The sequence below is a fragment of the Vombatus ursinus genome, unplaced genomic scaffold, assembly GCF_900497805.2.
Source record: "Vombatus ursinus unplaced genomic scaffold, bare-nosed wombat genome assembly UNPS02015255.1, whole genome shotgun sequence".
Taxonomy (NCBI): Eukaryota; Metazoa; Chordata; class Mammalia; order Diprotodontia; family Vombatidae; genus Vombatus; species Vombatus ursinus.
The window spans coordinates 15,335,578-15,354,246 of NW_020955033.1; the positions used below are offsets into that span (position 1 = coordinate 15,335,578).

Sequence of the window (18,669 nt, forward strand, 5' to 3'; positions counted from 1 at the left end):
CCATGGGACACTTTTCAGCATTACGAGGAATAATTTCAAAATTAGACTGGTAGATTAATGGTTTTGGTCATTTTAAAAAAATCTCTTAAGTATGTCACTGTTCAATTACCATTTTCTGATGGTACAAAAATAATCATATATGTATATGTATGTATATATGTGTGTGTATACACACATATATATGTATACATATATATTATTTATATATATATATATTTATTTATATAACTGATAACTTTTGTTCTTATACCATAGTGATTACTGGAAATAACCTCATTCCCTCCCACTCCCAACCAAGACTTTACCCTTCCCAGGAACAAAATGTAGGGGACTTTTTTTTTTTTACTTATTTGATAGCATTATTTTGATGTGTTTGGTTTCCTGTTTAATTTTCTGTATTTGATTTTATATATTGAAAAAAACATCATTCTTAGGTATCTATATATTTCACCAGACTGCCAAAGAGCACAATGCATACAAATAAAATTAAGAACCCAGTTATACAATGACTTCATGTGATCATGCATACAATTTTCTGTTGCAGAAGTAATATTGGAGGTATGTGGAAATTAACTATTAATTATATATCATTTTAAGGTTTTGATAACTTTTTGTATATGTTATCTCATTTGATTTTCACACCAGCCCTTTTAGGGTCAATGGGATTTTTGTTCCCATTTTATAAGTGATGAAACCCAGGTAGAGAGAGGTTGAGTGGATTACCCTACATCGCAATGCTATAAAGTGCCTGAGGTAGTATATGAACTCAGGTCTTCCTGATCTGTAACAGAATGCTCTATACACTCCCACCTAGTTTTGATCTTTTGTTGGCTCTGCTTTATTAAAATTATACCATAAAACATTTAGTTTCAAAAGGCTTTTGGAATATTTGGAGAATTTCAGTTAAATAGAAAGGATCACATTCTGTTAATCTCTTGTTTTCCATAAGACAACAGCATATTTGAAGTATTATATTTTCTAGGAGCCAAGTTTAGGGGGAAAAGTTGTTTCAACTTTTCCCATAAAATGAATGAAGAAAAATATTTTAAAACAGTCAGAATTGTTAGAGGAGTTTAAGAAATGCCATATGGTGATAGTTTTAGGGAATTAAAACTAAGGCTCAGACTTGTTAAGTATTTACCTAACCAAGGTCACAGGGATTTTAAGTAGCAGAGCCAAGAATGAAATCCAGGACCTTTGTCTCAAAATTCAATGTTCTTTAAATTGTCTCTCCTAGTTTTGCCTTTTCATCATCATCATCATCATCATCATCATCATCATCATCATCATCACATATATAGAACTTTGTTAAAGTTTGCAAAGTACTTCAATGAATTAATAAATGAATGAGTAATTATTTACCAATTAGATATTGAAGGCAGAAGTATAAAAAGGGAAACTATCTATACTAGCAATGAGCTTCCATTCTAAACAGGGTCAAGTACAGAGAGGGAGAGAGAGAAAGAGAGAGAGAGAGAGAGAGAGAGAGAGAGAGAGAGAGAGAGGGAGAGAAAGAGAGAGAAGGAAGAGGGGAGTGGGGGATGCTTTTGTAGGGAAAAGAAGGTTTAAAATAATTTCTATGGGAATAGTGTGATAAGGAATCCCCTAGAAAGGGGAAAAAAAGGACTACCTTTCTGAACTGAGGGACTGGTTGAGATTTGATAACCTGAATTTATAAAGTACACTTAATGTACACAGTCAGAAAATTTTACAGATCATCTCTGATAAATATTTGAAGGTTTTTCATGTAGAAGAATATTGCAATATGTCTTGCTTGGTTCTCATGTGCAGAGCTAGGACTAATGGTAAAACGGCAGTGAGGCAGATTTGTTTTTTCCTCTCCCAGTAAGGGAAATCTTTCTAGCATTTTGGATCAGTGCCCATATAACCAAATGTAGAGTTGGCTATTATTTGAGGTATTGGCTTCTCCATCACTAGAGGTCTTTGAGCTAAAGGTGGATGATCATTTGTTAGAGATAGAGAAGATAAGATTCTTAGATTACAGTTAGGTTCTTTGATTAGAGAAACATGAATGAAAACAATTTGGAGATACCACCTCATGCCTATCAGATTGCCTAACATGGCAGAAAAGGAAAATTATAAATGCTGGAAGGGTTATGGGAAAATAAGAACATTGACACACTGTTGGTGGAGTTGAACCATTCTGGAGAACAGTTTAGAAGTATACGCAAAAGGGTATAAAACTGTACATATCCTTTGACCCAGTAGTGCCACTACTAGGTCTATATAACAGATCAAAGAAAAGGGAGAGGAACCTATTCGTACATAAATATTTATAGGAGCTCTTTTTTTGTGGTGGCAAAGAATTAGAAATTGGGAGATACTCATAAATTGGGGAATGGCTGAATAATTTGTGCTTTGTGATTATGATGGAATACTGTTGTGCTATAAGAAATGACAAGCAGGATGGTTTCAGCAAAAACCTGGGAGGTCTTATATGAAACAACACAGTGTTGTAATGATAATCAACTGTGAAAGACTTAGCTACTCTGATCAATGACCCAAGATAATTCCAAAGAACCTATGATGAATGTTTGGAAACCTCAAGAAAGAGAGAATAATGAACTCTGAAGGCAGATTTAAGCATACTTTTTCACTTTATTTTTCTTATTGTTTTTTTTTCAACATGACTAAAATGGAAATATGTTTTACATGACATGCATGAATGATACCATGTTGATAAGAAGGGGATGAGAAGAAAAAATAATTTATAACTCAAATTTTAAAAATAAATGTTAAAGTTATATGTAATTGGGAAATATTTAATGAATAAATAAATTAGTTATTTATAAAATAGTTGGCTTCAGTAGTTTCCAAGGAGCATTCTAACCTTATGATATCGGGGAATGTATAGTAGATTTCCTTGGTGAGTAAGGGACTGGTCTAAAATACTTCCGAGGTCCCTTCTAAATTTATTTTAAAGATTTTAAAAATAATTTATTACTTTCTTGTGCTGTCTCTATTTTAATCAAGATTCATGTTTCTATATCTACCCTATTCATTTAAAATAAAAATACATTAGGAAATAACTATACATCTCCAACAAAGTATAAATACGTTTAAACTGCTAGCTAGTGAATTTAGACAGTATACAGCTAATCATGAATTTTTGCATTATGCAGATTGAATGATTTTGAAATTACCATATGGACTCACATATTTTCCCCATAGCCTTCTTTTACTTTTGAGGAGAAAAATACACTTTTAAAAAGCACTCTTCAGAAATTATAGGTTATTCCCCTCCCTCTTCTCCTACCCATTACACCACATTCATCCCAGTATCATGAAGATTCCTATCTTGAGAAGTTGCATTCTGAAATTTTTGAAAGATTAATTAGTGTTTGCAGGACTGTGAATATGATTTACTTGCTGAAAGTGAAAGAATGCTTAACCATTGTTCAACTGACAGGTTGTGCTCATTCTGGAAAGTCAAAATAGTCCTTAAAGACCTACAGTTGGATTGGGGCAGCTAGGTGGTGCAAGTAGATAGAGCACCAGCCCTGAAGTCAGGAGGACCTGAGTTCCATTCTAACCTCTGACCAAACACTTGAAACTTACTAGCTGTGTGACCCTGGGCAAGTCACTTAAACCCAATTTGCCTAAATAAATAAATAAGATTTACAGTTGGTGGCCTTCTTGAAACAAGATGTCCAATTGCTTGGAGTGTTGGAGTTGGAATCAGGAAGACTGGATTTTGAATCCTGCTTCATAAACTTATTATTTGTGTGACCCCAGACAAGTCATTTCACCTCTCTCAGACTGTTTCCTCACCACAAAATTTGAATACTAATAGGACTTACCTCATAGGGTTGTTGTGAGGAAATAAGATAATATAGAAAGGGCCTCAATATTAAAACAATATATAAATGCTAAATTTTGTTGTAACTGCTAACATTCAATGATGTTAAAGAAATAGAATTCAGTTAAGTTTAATCCAATTCAATCATTTTTTCTTGTATATCAGCTTATGTATTTTATTTTATATTACTTTCAAAAGTGTTTTATTTTTTCAATCAATAAAAATCTACCTTCTTACCTTCCCACCACATTCCATCTGCCTCATTAAGAACAAAAGAAAAAACAAAATCAATTTCCACAATATAAAGTCAATTAAATTTCCATGTTGACCATTTCCAAAATAATATGTCTCAGTATTTGAAGTCTAAGTCTTTCATTTCTCTATCAGCAGATGGTCAGCATGTTTCATCATTATTCCTCTAAAACTGTGATTGGTAATTTTGCTGGAAACAATTCCTAATTCTTTCAAAATTATTAGATTTTACCAAATTCTTGTCACTTGTCACTTATTCTCTGACTTCCATTCTGTCCATCTAGCATTACTTTGTACAATTACCAGGTTTCTCTGAAAACCTCTCCTTCATCATTTCTTATAGCACAATAGTATTCCATCACACTTGTATACTATTCCTTGTTCGTCTGCTGTCCAATTTATAGGCACCCCATCACATTCCCATTTTTTGTCACATCAAAAAGAGCTATAAATATTTCTGTACATACTTAGAGTTTGTTTTTCTTAGGACTGATCCTTCCTTTAATATTTCTTTCCTCTATTTCTCCTCCCTCTCTTCTTTCACTTACCTTCCTATTTCCTTGTTGAGTAAGATTGAGCTGCCTTGAGTAACTTGCTTTCTTATAAGCTATTTTTCAATCATAAGATCATTCCATAACCATCTGTGTGATTTGATGTATTAAAAATAACTGATAAGCATATAATAAACATAGGCATCTATAGGTGCTCTATCAGAAAGACCTGAATTCAAATCTGCCTCAGATACTTAATAGCAATGTAACCTTGAACATGTCACCTAACTTCTGTTTGCCTCAGTATTCTCAAGTGTATAATGAGGACAATAATAGCACTTATCTTCCAGAGTTGTTATGAAGATCACAGGAGATTATGTTTGTAAATGTTTAGCACAGTGCCTGGCACACAGTCAGCACTTATAAATGTTAACCTTTATTATTTTGTATGAACCCTCCAACAAGATAGTCCAGCAATGAAAAATTATTATAAACATGTATCAGTAATTTTGAAATGAACTACCAATCAATTTGTATGACAAACAACTTTAGTTAAAAGTATAAAAAACCCAGTATGGTTGGGTCCTGCAGGATAGCTGATCCTATAGCTAAAGGTTGACTAAATGCTTTAAGAAGTATAAATCTAGTTAATGTTTATTTCCCATTGGTGAGCCTTTGTAATAGTAAATCTGGAATGAATGTGTTCTATATTACACTCCTTAAGTCTGGGATTCCTGCCCTGGAAATTCTTCTTTATGATGGGCTAGGTGCCAGAGCTGAGGCCTTCTCTGCTCCTGTGGTCTGAGGTACATTGCTGTTGCTTGATTTTCAATTTCCTCCTTTCTTGGTACCCAGCCCAGAGCTGTCCTACCATTCCCACGCATAATCTCCTCCCTTTGCCCTACCCCACATCTGTATCTAAAAAGTGAATAATAGTGAATAAAGCTATCATTTGGTACCTGTTTCAGTCATGGAGGCCAAGTATGGGTTTAGTGGTGCTCTGCATGAGTCTGGGACCTCTTTCTGCCTCAGTGCAAAGTCTTTTCCTGGTCCTGAAATGCTCTGATCATGGAATATGCCTGGCCAAATCTCATTCCCCAGAATCTGAAGACTTTTCTCTCTTTCCCCACGCTGCGCTAGGTGGTGACTCTTTCTAGATTTGCATATAAGGATTCAGTCTAGATTAAGTTTCTAGATCTATTTGGAGTGATTATGTGGAAGGGAATTCAGCTGTACTGCTCTTTTGTACTCTGCCATCCTCCAGTTCAATTCAATTCAATAAGTATGTATTGAACAAGATATTGTTTTGGGTCCTACCTAAGGATTTAACATCAAAAAGAAAACAATCTGTGCCTGCCCAGCATGGAGCTTATATTCCTCTAGGGGTAGCAGTTCTCCAACTTTTGGCTCTCAAGACCTCTTTACAATTTTAAGAATTATCAAGGATCCCAACGAATGTCTGTTTGTGTGAATTATATAAATAACATATTAGTGTGATTTTGAAAATGTTTTTGACCTCACAGATCTTCTGAATAGATCTTGGAGACCTATAGGATTGTTTTGACCACACTTCAAGAGCTATTTTTTTTTCTAGAGAAATACAGCATAAGTACTGTTCACAATGTTACCCTTCTAGATAAACAATAAAATATCTGTGGAGGAAAAAGAATGAGGGAATCCTCAAAATGACTATGTTAATCACTTAGGCTAGACTTTGATTAAGGATCTATAGACAAAACCTAATATTAAGGTGTAGGTGATTACATTTTTGGAAATGTATCAGAAAACTGAAGGGATTATATCGTTGTTTTATGATAGAATTTCATCTAACTTTAAGTTTCCTTAGGCATGGAAAAGATATTGGGATAATGTAAAGGATCCTCCATCTTCCCTTCCCCCCACCCCTGTCTATACCAATTTTAAAATGATAAACTCAGCTATTGAAGGAGGACAAAAAAAATGTGACTGCTGGGAGGAATTCAGCCAAGGCCATGAAATTGTTGGAGAGTTTCATGACCTGTTCAAAAAGCAAATTATATGGGGCAGCTAGGTGGCACAGTGGATAGAGTTCTGATCTTGTAGACAGAAGGACCTGACTTCAAATCTGATCTCAGACATACAACATTTACTAGCTGTATGACCCTGGGCAAGTCACTTAACCATGATTGCCTTGCCAATATATATTGGCATATATATATGTTTACATATATACACACACATATATACATATATTATATATATATGTATATATGTATATATTCATTTAATACCTTAGTGATTTCAGCAATGTGCCTCCACTATTTATAGGGACTGTCATTCACCATTAAAAAAAAAAAAACAGGCTGAGGCTTTATTGAGGGGAAAGTATTACGTAACCATTTAAGAACTATTCTTTTAAAACACACACACACACACACACACACTTACCTATTTGTGTCTTTGTTCTGTACCTATGAAACGCAAGCTTCTTGAGGATAAGGGCAATTTCATGACTATTTCTGTGTTACGAACTCCAGTATTTTGTAGATGCACAATGAATATTTGTTTGATTATTGGTGAGAACCTAAAGTCAAGAATGGTCATGCTATTATTCTGAATTCTAATTTCTAATAGTGTTGTTTTTCTGCAGCAAGGTAGCATGATGGAGAGTATTGAAACAGAGTCAGGAAGATCACAGTTAAAAACATTTACTAGTATCAAACATTTACTATTTGTATGTGCCTAAGCAAGTCACTTAATATCTCTCTAATTATATTTCCTCACCTATAAAGTGGAGATAATAACACCTGCCTCACAGTGTTATCTCAAGGATCAAATGAGATAACATATGTAAAGCATTTTGTCAATCTTAAAGTTCTATCATTGTTGTTTTTGTTATCTTTACTGTTATTTTCATTATCTTGGCTTCTATTACTCTACTTGTCTTGCTTATACCTACCTTCATCTTTTCAAATGGATCTTCCAAGTTTCTCTAAATTCCTCACATTTATTATTTCTTATGATACAATCATTGCCTACTGTATTCAATTGCCTACTATATTTACCAAGAAGTATGTATTAAGTACTTACTCTGTGGAAGACATGTGATATAGTTGCAAATTAATATGCCACAAAGGGAGGAAACACATAACAGGATGGCTAGGTGATATAGTAGGATTTAAATAATGATATTTTTTATATAAAATTAGAGAAGAAAATGCCTTTTATGTAGCTATTTATATTTGAGTCTCTTTATATTGTGTCTTGACACATGTTTTTACACAACAATATAAATTAGAGAATACTAAATGTTTGTACTACTCTTTTAACTTTGTTTTATGAGGTGGAGAATGCCTCTATCATATGTTATTCCTAATTCAATTATCTACTAAACTCTGTATAAAAAGATGGAAAAGAGCCTAAAATCTAATAGACATCAGTAACTATCATCTTGACTGTGTAATGTAGAAAGATGTAGTGAAACTTTAATGGAGAGAGCTGGTGAAATGACACTGGCAAAGGGATGGTCTAGAAATTGCAGCAAAAAACAAGAATTATGCCCACTTAGCACTTAGTAGGTCCCAGATACTGCTCTAAGTGTTAGAAATAGATATATAAGCCAAAAGGAAGATAGTACCCACCTTGAAGTAGCTTTCAATGTGTTTAACAACATATAACAACACATAAAAGGGAAATTGAAAGTCTAAGAGCAAGGAAAAGAGAAGAACAGGAGGTCTGGCAGGGACAAAATCCAGAGAATGAGAGGTAACTATTCTAGTTACTTACCGAGAATGGAGGTTCCAGAAATAATTTGCCATTGGGAGAAGTGGCCCAAAAGAAAGAGGAATTAGGAAACAGCTGAGGAACGATGATTAGATAGGGACAATCATGGATGTATGATCTAGATTCTTCCCCCAAACGGAGGTTCAGAGAAGAACTCAGAAATGGGAAAAGAGGTCTGCAGAAGTGGAGTCAGGATGTAACCATTGCATTGTTGCGAAGCCCATTTATTCCAACTCCAGTGTGGAAAGAATTCCTACCATAATATGGACTATATTTAAACCTCTAGGGGGAGGTACTATTTGGACAGCACTATTTCTTAAGAAGGTTATTGTTGTTTTTTGTTTGTTTGTTTGTTTGTTTTTCCCTTTGACATCCCTCCAAATTTACTTTTTTTTGAAATTTCTACCCATTACTTCTAATTCTTCCCTTTGTGACCGAACAAATTAAGCATAATGTCTCTTTGACATGAAAGCCTTTCAAGTACTTGAAAATAATTATCATGTCCCCTTTTTTCATAGGCTGACCATATCTACTTCCTTCAAATGGCCCTTATATTAATGGACTCCAGGCTTTTCACAATTCTGTTTCTTCTCTGGACATTCTCCTGCTTATCAATGTACTTCTTCAGTCATGTTGTCCAGAATTAAATACAGTCCTCCAGATAAGGTCTGATGACAGAATGCAATGGGATTATCACTTTTATGTTTCTAAAAATTGATCCCCTCCTAATGCAATCCAAATAACTTTTTTGGCTGCCACATCATACTCTGATGATTAGTTTTTAACTTACAATCCATTAAAAAACTCAGCTTCTCAGAATAACTCATATCTCTCCATGCTTTCCCCCATCCTATATTTGTGGAGTCAATTTTTCTGCACCTAATGTAAAACTTTATATTTATATTTATTGAATTTGATATAATTAGAATTAAACCAATGCTCTAGCTTGTCAAGATCCTTTTGGATCTTGATGCTGTCATCATCTTTGTTATCTATCCCTCTGAGATTTCTTTCACCAACAGATGTGATGAACATACTATCTATGCATTTATCAAAAAAAAAAATTAGAAAATTTTGTTTATCAGGGCAAGGCCAAGCACAGATAACTGAGGCTACCTGAGGAGAACTCTAGTCATTTTCACATTAGACCATTGATGTCTACTCTTTGAGTCTAGTCATCTAACAAGTTGTCAATCCATGATTTATTATTGCTTAACCTACATTTCTCTATCCACTCTACTGGACTTCTATGAGATACTTTATCCAAAATTTTGCTAAAATATAGGTAAACTATATTCATAGCATCTTCCTCATCCATTAATACATTAATTTTTTTTTTTCAATAAATGAAGGGTTAGCTTGCCATGACCTAGTTTCTTGGTGAAGCCATGAAGACTCTTCAGAATCACTTCCCTTTATAGATGCCCCTATGTTTAGTTATAAATTCAACATGTAATTTTCCCAGGAAGTGAAATAAGGATCATTGGCGTACTTTGCAAACTCTTCTCTCTCTCTCTGTCTCTCTGTTTCTCTGTCTCTCTCTCTGTCTCTCTCTCTGTCTCTGTCTCTCTCTCTCTGTCTCTCTCTCTCTCTCTCTGTCTCTCTCTCTCTCTCTCTCTCTCTCTCTCTCTCTCTCTGTCTCTCTCTCTCTCTCTCTCTCTCTCTCTCTCTCTCTCTCTCCCCCTCTCTCATAATTTTGGCCATTTTTAGTCTTGTAGTATCTATCCTATTTCTTATGATTTTTTTGAAATATGACTCATTCTTCCCCAATGTATTAGAATATGTGAGAAAAAGGACATACAAAGCTAGACAAGGTAGTGAGATAATCTTAGAGAGAAAGGCACTAAAAATAAGCATGGATGAGAAAGATTTCTAGCAGAAGGCAGGACTTTAGCTGAGATTTGAAGGAAGTCAGGGAATCCAGGAGACAGAGATGAAGAAAGGGGGAGTTACCAGATGATCTAGTAACTGTACCAGAAACTGTAGGAGATGATAGGGTCTAGGTATCTGGATTCTATTCTCATCTCCTGCACTTAGTACCTCTATGAATTTGAACTTAAAAGGTCTAGACTTCAATGTCATCATCTACAAAAAATAATGTTTTGGATTAGACTCTTGAAGTCAAGACTCCATTTATTATTATTATTACTTTTTGAAAGACTATGTTGAGTGAATCTAGTACCAATAGCCAAGATGCATATGGCTTTTATTTCCACCCTTGTTTATAAAGTATGTTTTATTTTTTTTAAAAAAAGTTAAACAAAGACTCTTCATTTAAGCAATCTTTTTTTATAATGGCCCTAGAGTTTTTTTTTGTTTTTTCATATTTTTAAATACATTTTAACCTTATGTTTCAAAAGGTCGATCTACTGAAACCCTCCCCCCACCAACAACATCCCTCACTGAATGGAAATCTTTCCTGAGAAAATGTCATATTTTTGCCTTTGAAAGAAATGGTTTCTTAGTTTCCAACATTCTTTCAGAAATTATTAAGATAGAAAAAAAGGTATTCTGAATTCATTTTTTGAGAGGCAAGTCTAATTCAAAGCTCAAAATGTAGGCTCTAGTTCTAAATTTAGAACTCTACAATTTTCTAGTGTGTTCAAAAATTATTTAACTGCAGTTAATAATGTATTATTTACTCTAACATCAGTTCTGAAAAATTGCAACCATTTGGCACATTATCTCAATTCTCTCTTAAAACATCTTTTTGAAGGCATGCTAACTACAGGATTTTCCTGGAGCTGTTAACATCAATTTTGCCTACAACATCCTAGACTCTGAATTGTTACACTCAGCTACCACCCTTCTGCTGAAAAGTGGACAGACAGGCCAGTAGATATGCAGACTTGTCTATAAGATAGCAACTAATTGCTACTTTTAGGGGAATCAGGTATGATAATATAGATCTCCATTTTCTGTGTTTAGGTGAAGAAATCATACATGGCTTTACCCTGTGTTTTTCAACCTTGACTATTTAGTCCACAACTGCTTGCTAAAATCTCATGGGAGTTATTAACATCGAACTATACATCAAGGTTGTGTGTGTATGAACTGATTTTTTTCATATTTTAAGTTGGTGTAAGGTTATTACTTTTTAACTTCCTTTGTCTTCTATATCTAAATTTTGCTGAATATTAAACAATACCTTGACAACTGAATGGTAATATAATTTCTTCTACCTCTTAACGCTCATATCACTCTCTTTTTGACAACACATTCTAATTTGCTTTGAGGGCAACTAGGTAGTGAAGTAGATATAGTTCTGAGAAGATCTAAGTTCAAATCCTGATTAATACACTTACTAGCTGGGTCACCCTAAGTAAGTCACAATTTCCGTCTACTTTAGTTTCCTCATCTGTAAAACAAGGATAAAAATAGCACCTAATTTCCAGTATAGTGATGAAGATCAAATAAGATAATATTTATAAAAATGCCTTGCAAGCTTTAAAATGCTTTATAGATACTAGCTATTGTTGTTGGTGGTGGTGGTAATGGCGGTGATAGTAGATTAGTAGTGTATGTTTTTGTTAGGTCAACAACTTTTATAGCAGAGTGTCTGTGTATATCACAGTTCCTAAATCACTGTCCTACATATAATGGATACCCAAAAATATTGAATTTAATTGGCATTTGGGTGACATTACACATAATCCAAATAGAGACATAACCAGTTTCTTCTAAAAAAAAAACAGAAATGAAGAAAAACATGTTCTTTGTTTTAGATCAATAGGGTAGGAGTTGGTAGGAGAGCAAATTGTGAATAAAAATGGGCAGTTGTGGTGCAGAGTATGTATCTCTAATGTTTTTGATTATTTTTTTCAAAATTTCAATGTCCCATGAGGAAAAAAGAACACAAAGGAAAATCACCCTATAAACTATTATAAACTTAACTTTATATTCCTTTTGTTGGAAGAATTTCTTCTAATAGTGATATTTTGAGTCCCTGGAAATATTTGTACACATATCCAAACATGGTCATCATTTACATTCAACAGTTACAAAATCAATTTTTTAAGTAAAAATGTTGATGATTCTTATCTTTCATTTTTGTTCAATAAAATCTCTGCTTTCCCTAAAAGTTTTCATTCCCATAATGTGCTGCAGTTTAGAGGAAAAGCAGACAAATAATCTTTAATATTGTGCAGAAGCATTTTGTTTTACAATTGATAAAAGCAGTTTTCAATACTTCAATAAGTACATGATTTCTAACATGCAGATTGCTGCCCATTTTTTTCAAATCCTTCATAATTCTAATGAACATCTCTCTCAACTGCATCCTTCAAAAGGGGTCAGCCCAATGTGTTGAACGTGTTTCTGTGGGCCTTTCCCCCTACATTTTATGGGAATTAGTTCAGTGTTTGGTCTACATGTCTAATATATCCTATGTTTCTTAAATGACCAAGTCTTAATTCTAATAACATATTTTCTGGATCCTATCTTTAATGTCAGTTCTTCTATGCAAATTGTTGTTGGCAGTACATTGCAACCCATTTTGAAATATCAAACTTCTTTCTGTTTCTTTTTTGGTGACCCATAATTTTTGTTCTTTGAAGATTATAGTTTTACTTGAATTTACATCTAATAATATCCCTGGGATAATAATAATGTTAAAAAAGATGGACTTTGATCATAATGAGTAAGCTCAGTTTGAGAGGAGAGATGAGAAAATGTACTTCCCTCTTCTCTTTGTAGAGGTGTAACAAAATGCTGTAGAACATTATGTGTATTTTCCAACTAAGCTGACATGTTGGTTAGTTTTGCCAAACTGTTCATTCTTCTCTCTTTTTTTTTTGGTTTATAAATTGGTTTGCTAAGTATGGAAAAGGGAAGAATATATTTAAATCATATAATAAAAACATAAGATCATTTATTTGATTATGGATCCAGTTCATTGCCCATTTTCAGTGCCTGTCACTTTAAATTGTGTGGGGGCAATTTTTAGGAGAAAAAATTTTAGAGCTATGTTTTGGCCTGCTATGTGATTTTTTAAATCAACAAATGATAAATGCAATAGGATATATTTTGGGAAGATTGCAATGGTGTGAATGTGAGGATAATGTCTGCTGTTGAAAATTATTTACAAAAATCTGCTTATTCCTTTCTCATGTTTTTACCAAAAATACCATCACTGTAGATTTAGATCAATGGCTCTTAACCTTATTTTTTTTTGTTTTAAGACCTCTTTAAATTCATAAAAATCATTGAGAATTCTAAAAAATTTTGTTTATGTGGTTTATGTATATTATTGAAAGTTAAAACTGATCAATGTCTTAAAGTGTATCATTAATTTATTAAAATAATAATAAAGCTAATACATAGAAAAATAATGAAAAATAAGTGCATTTTCCAAAGACAATAATGAGAAGAACAGTATTTTTTTAAAATTTCTGTTTATGACTTAACAAAAGGCGTCTGGAGCCTGGGCAGGAAACTGTTCATGTGCTGAGGCTCTTCTGCTTCGTCCCACCTCAGCTGAAGTAGAGCCATGACCAAGGGCCTTGTTTTAGTCATATACGCCAAAGAAAAGGATGATGCCCTTCCATTTACAAGCTCAGGAGACAAATTTGATAAACTTGTATCTGGAAAACTTAGAGAACTTTTGGCTGTATTTAGGCCTCCACTGAAGACAGGTAAAACACATATATTTTATGATCTTTATCAGGACTTCCCCAGTGTTATTGTAGATGGCCTGGGTAAAAAGGCATCTGGAATAGATGAACTGGAAAACTGGAATGAAGGCAAAGAAAACATCTGAGTTGCTATTGCAGCTTCATGCAGGCAAACTCAGGACCTGGAAATTACTTCTATGGAAGTGGATCCCTGTGGAGATGCTTAAGCTGCTGCAGAAGGAGCTGTTCTTGGTCTCTGAATTTGATGAGGTAAAGCAAAAAAAAAAAAAAAGACTGTAGTCTCTGCTCAACTCTATGGGAGTGGGGGTGATGAAGCTTGGAAGAAAGAAGCTGTGCTTGCTAATGGGTAGAACCTAGCCTGACACTTGATGGAAGCACTGGCCAACAAAATGACTCCAACCAGATTTGCAGAAGTCATTGAGCAGAAGCTCAAAAGTATGGTTAACAGCACAATGGTACACATAAGAGACAAGTCTTGAATTGAGGATCAAGCAATGGAAGCCTTCCTAAGCATGGCAAAAGGGGCTGATGAACCACCAGTTTTCTTCCAAATCCACTAGACAGGCAATGCAGATAACTCACCATTGGTGTTTGTTGGAAAAGGAATTACATTTGACAGTGGTGGCATCTCAATCAAACCTTCTGCAAAACATGGATCTTATGAGAGCTGACATGGGAGGGGCAGCCACTATATGTTCAACCATCATCACAGCAACGACTCTAAACTTATCACTTACTCTCATTGGTTTGGCTGAACTTTGTGAAAATATTCCCAGTGGGATGGTAAACAAACCAGGAGATGTTGTTAGGGCACGGAATGGAAAAACAATACAGGTTGATAATATAGATACAGAAGAGAGACTCATATTAGCTGATACTGCCTGTTACGCCAACATATTCAATCCAGAGGTTATAATAAATGCTACAACATTAACAAGTGCCATCGAGATAGCTTTGGGGTCAGGTACCACTGGAGTTTTTACCAATTCAACCTGGCTGTGGACTAAACTTTCTAAGGCAAACACTGAAACAGGGCACCAGGTGTGGGGGATGCCCCTCTTTGACTATTATACAAGACAAACTGTAGATTGTCAACTTGCTAACATTAATAATGTTAGAAAATACAGATCTGGGGGAGCTTTTACAGCTGTGACATTCCTTAAGGAATTTGTGACCCATTCTAAATGGACTCATTTGAATATAGTAGGAGTGATGACAAATAAAGACGAAGTTACATATCTGAGGAAAGGAATGCAGGAAAGCCTATGAGGACCCTGACAGAGTTTCTAATTCAAATGAGTAAACACAAAGAAAATTCTCAATAAAGTACTGATTTTAAAATTCTTTTATTTCATATTAAATTGGATAGTTGAGTTAAAACAATGTTTTAATAATGGCTTCCTAAACCTGGAATAAAATGAAACACATTTAGCTAGGACCATGAATGCAACTATTTTAGTTTACACAAACATTCAGTGATGAAAGCCAAATCTTACCTAGGACCTGGCAACAGATTTTTTAAATATGTTTATAAATTAATGTTGATTTTTAAAAAAAAAATAATAACCTTCCACTTTATGGAACTGAATTTGGAATTAAATGATAATCATTTTAGATTTGCTATGAGAAACCATGAACAAAGTTACTATGCATTGTTCTTAAGCAATAAACTTATCTTTGTTTGCTTTCTAGAAATAAAAGAAATATATGAAGCAAATTTGGCTTCACAGAGATTCATAATTAGAAAAGGGGAGAGAATTTAATAACCTTTTTTGAACATTGTACATAATACTTTTTGAAACAAAACAAAAACCCAACAAGTGGGAGTGTCTTAAAGGTTATTTGCAATTTAGATTCTGAAACCAAATTAATTGAACTTTTTGTCCCCTTTTGCATTAAATTATATTGTCCTATCTTGCACTTTAAGTGGATCTTTTGTCCATTAATGATTTTGTATCATGCATTAGTCATTTGGAAAACAATGGGTCACTGATATATGCAGATCTTCTGAATGTTGACATATTTCATTAATATATGTATGTATACATTTGTTCATGTAACCATGAATTTCATCAGAGAAGACTTTAAGGATTGCAAGTCTGTCAAGCTTCTGACAAACGATACAGGTTTTCCAAAATTATAATTTTCACTTGAAATATCCAATGTCATTGGCTGCATATAGGTCAGTTGTTTTCTTTGAAGTGACTGGATCATTTCATTAATTTTTTTAAAAAAATGTTTGCTGAATACCTTTCTGAATAACTATAATTCATCTATCAGTTGTTCTCTCAAGAATTAATGGTGTTCAAGTAATAATAACCGCTTCATCCTGCACCTGTATTGCATAAGTGCTCCTCCTTGAAACAACCATCATATTAAGTCATATATAGAAGCATTTTATTTATGATTCCCATTACATCACACAGAATGTTAAATATACTTACGGGTCAAAATTTAATAAAATTAATGATTTTTATTGCTTTATCAAGGACATTAAACTGAAATTTTTTGTAATTGCAGGTGGTCCATGTCATTTAACAACACACAGCCAACTAGTACAGTCTGTTGCTGCTACCTCGATTTATGCTGAAGTGCAAATAGTTTTACTCACCATTACTTTTGTACCTCAGTGCAAAACTCCACAGTTGTTCTAGTTACAACCATGACATAAAAACAGAAAATGTTATGCAACATTTTAAATATTTCAACACTACTTGTTTGTAGTTGATATTTACATAAAATATCTTCAATGATTAGTTGATGGTAAGACCAGACAGATACAAGCAAAATAACAAGTCCAGTCATGTTTCTAGGTTTGTTCATTTCTAAGGCGAAACTGCTATTCTGGAGATGAGGTAATAACTCAGTCTTCACATTTGCAACTAAATCTGTAATTCACAGACCATGTAGCCCCTGAAAAACTTCATTGTACACTCATCAGAGAATGAGAGTGAAAAAGACAAAGTATCTTAGTGTTATGCTGAAAATAGTTTGACCTCACAGACTATCTGAAAGGGTCTCAAGGATCTTCAATTGTCCTCAACAGACCGCATTTTGAGAACCACTGATGTAGATAGTTAACAACTTCTGTTTACATATCTAGGAATTATCCCAGGCTGCCAAATTGGATGTTCTGAAGAAAAGTTATTTTGATCTAGTTTTTTTTTTTTCCTGTACAAGCATATTAATCAAATATATAATACTACTCAGAGAAAGAATTGAGAAGCTGTGAATTGGACACTTACACATCACTAAGCTATCTAAGGGCTTAAGGAACTCTGCCCCCCCTCCAAACTCTCTTTTGCTGACTCTCTCTGTGTATCTCTTTGTCTCTGTCTCTGTCTCTGTCTCTCTCTCTGTCTCTCTCTCTCTCTCTCTGTCTCTCTCTCTCTCTCTTTCTCTGTCTCTCTCTCTCTCTCTCTCTCTCTCTCTCTCTATTTCTGACTCCAACTCACTCTCTGGCTTGGTTTATTTATTAATTTTCACTCATCAGTCTGTAATTTCTGAGGGATACCAAAATGTATTTGAGGGTGTCTGTGATAAAATAGTGCCGGTCAACAATTAGAATGGAATAGTATGAAGAATTTTAATATTCTTATGGTGCTTTAGATAGGACTTCAGTCTGTAAATGTCAGAATTCACTTTCCAATAAAGTGCTACACACCTGTGTTGTTTCTGGTAACATTTGAATTGCTTCAAAGAAAAAAAATATATAAATATACTCTGAAATAAACCATTTGATACAAAGGAAATATTATAGAGTAAGAACATTGGTCATATGGAACAACAGATGGTCAAATGGACATTGTATTTTTTGATACTGTACTGGACCACTTGGAAATAAGTAATAATTGCCAGTAGTCAACAAGCAGCATGAACTTTGATGGCCCATTGGCTTTTGCCATAAAGTATAATGGGCTGTTTGTGCTATTTGCAATATTTTTGTTTGTTTCAGAATGACTCCATCCAAATCAAATAAATTGACTAGATTTATTTGGAATTCTTGGTTCCATTTTCATCCGATTACTTAGAGTAGAACCAATCAAGAGGCTCTAATAAATGACCCTTTTATCCCTTCACTTTTATCAGTTTGCCTGCATTCTTTCAAGCTCACATTCTCTGTTACCCTCCTCATCCATCCTACCCACAAGCTTCCCTTATCATCTAGCTTCTTTTCTTTATCTTTCCCTGTCCTTGAATGTGTTCAGTTATCTGTGGAATCAGCTCTAAAGGGACCAGAAGTGCTGAATGAGGGGGAAAAAAGGATAGCTCATTCCATTTGCTCTCTGGAGAAAAGAGAGAGGGAACATCAGCTCAATATACTTTCTAACAACCAGTATCCCCTTCTCCTTTTTTTTCAATTTTATGTAGGAAATGCAAATATCTAGAAGCAGTTGCCTCTATTTATGGCCCTTCCCATTGTATTTACTGCCTTCAGGTCAGCATCAATTACACAAAAGTATCATCCATCAACAGTATGTGCCATTATAGTGAAACAAGGACTACTGCAGTGAGGAAGGATTGAGCTCCATATTTTAACGAACATGAGGTTTTGAAGGAATTTGTCATGAAAAAAGTGAATGGTATCCTTACTAAAGACTTAAAACCTTAAGTTTTCTCTTTCTACCTAAATGAACCTGATCTATATTTCCTGTTTTTGAGGGGAGGGGAAAGAATGAGCTCTGCAAATTTGCTTGAACATAGGTCCTTG

At 34.2% G+C, this 18,669-nt stretch overlaps 1 pseudogene; it reads left to right on the plus strand.

The window, feature by feature from the left end:
- Positions 1 to 521: 521 nt before the first annotated feature.
- On the plus strand, positions 522 to 15,283 carry LOC114031749 (annotated as a pseudogene).
- Positions 15,284 to 18,669: the final 3,386 nt, after the last annotated feature.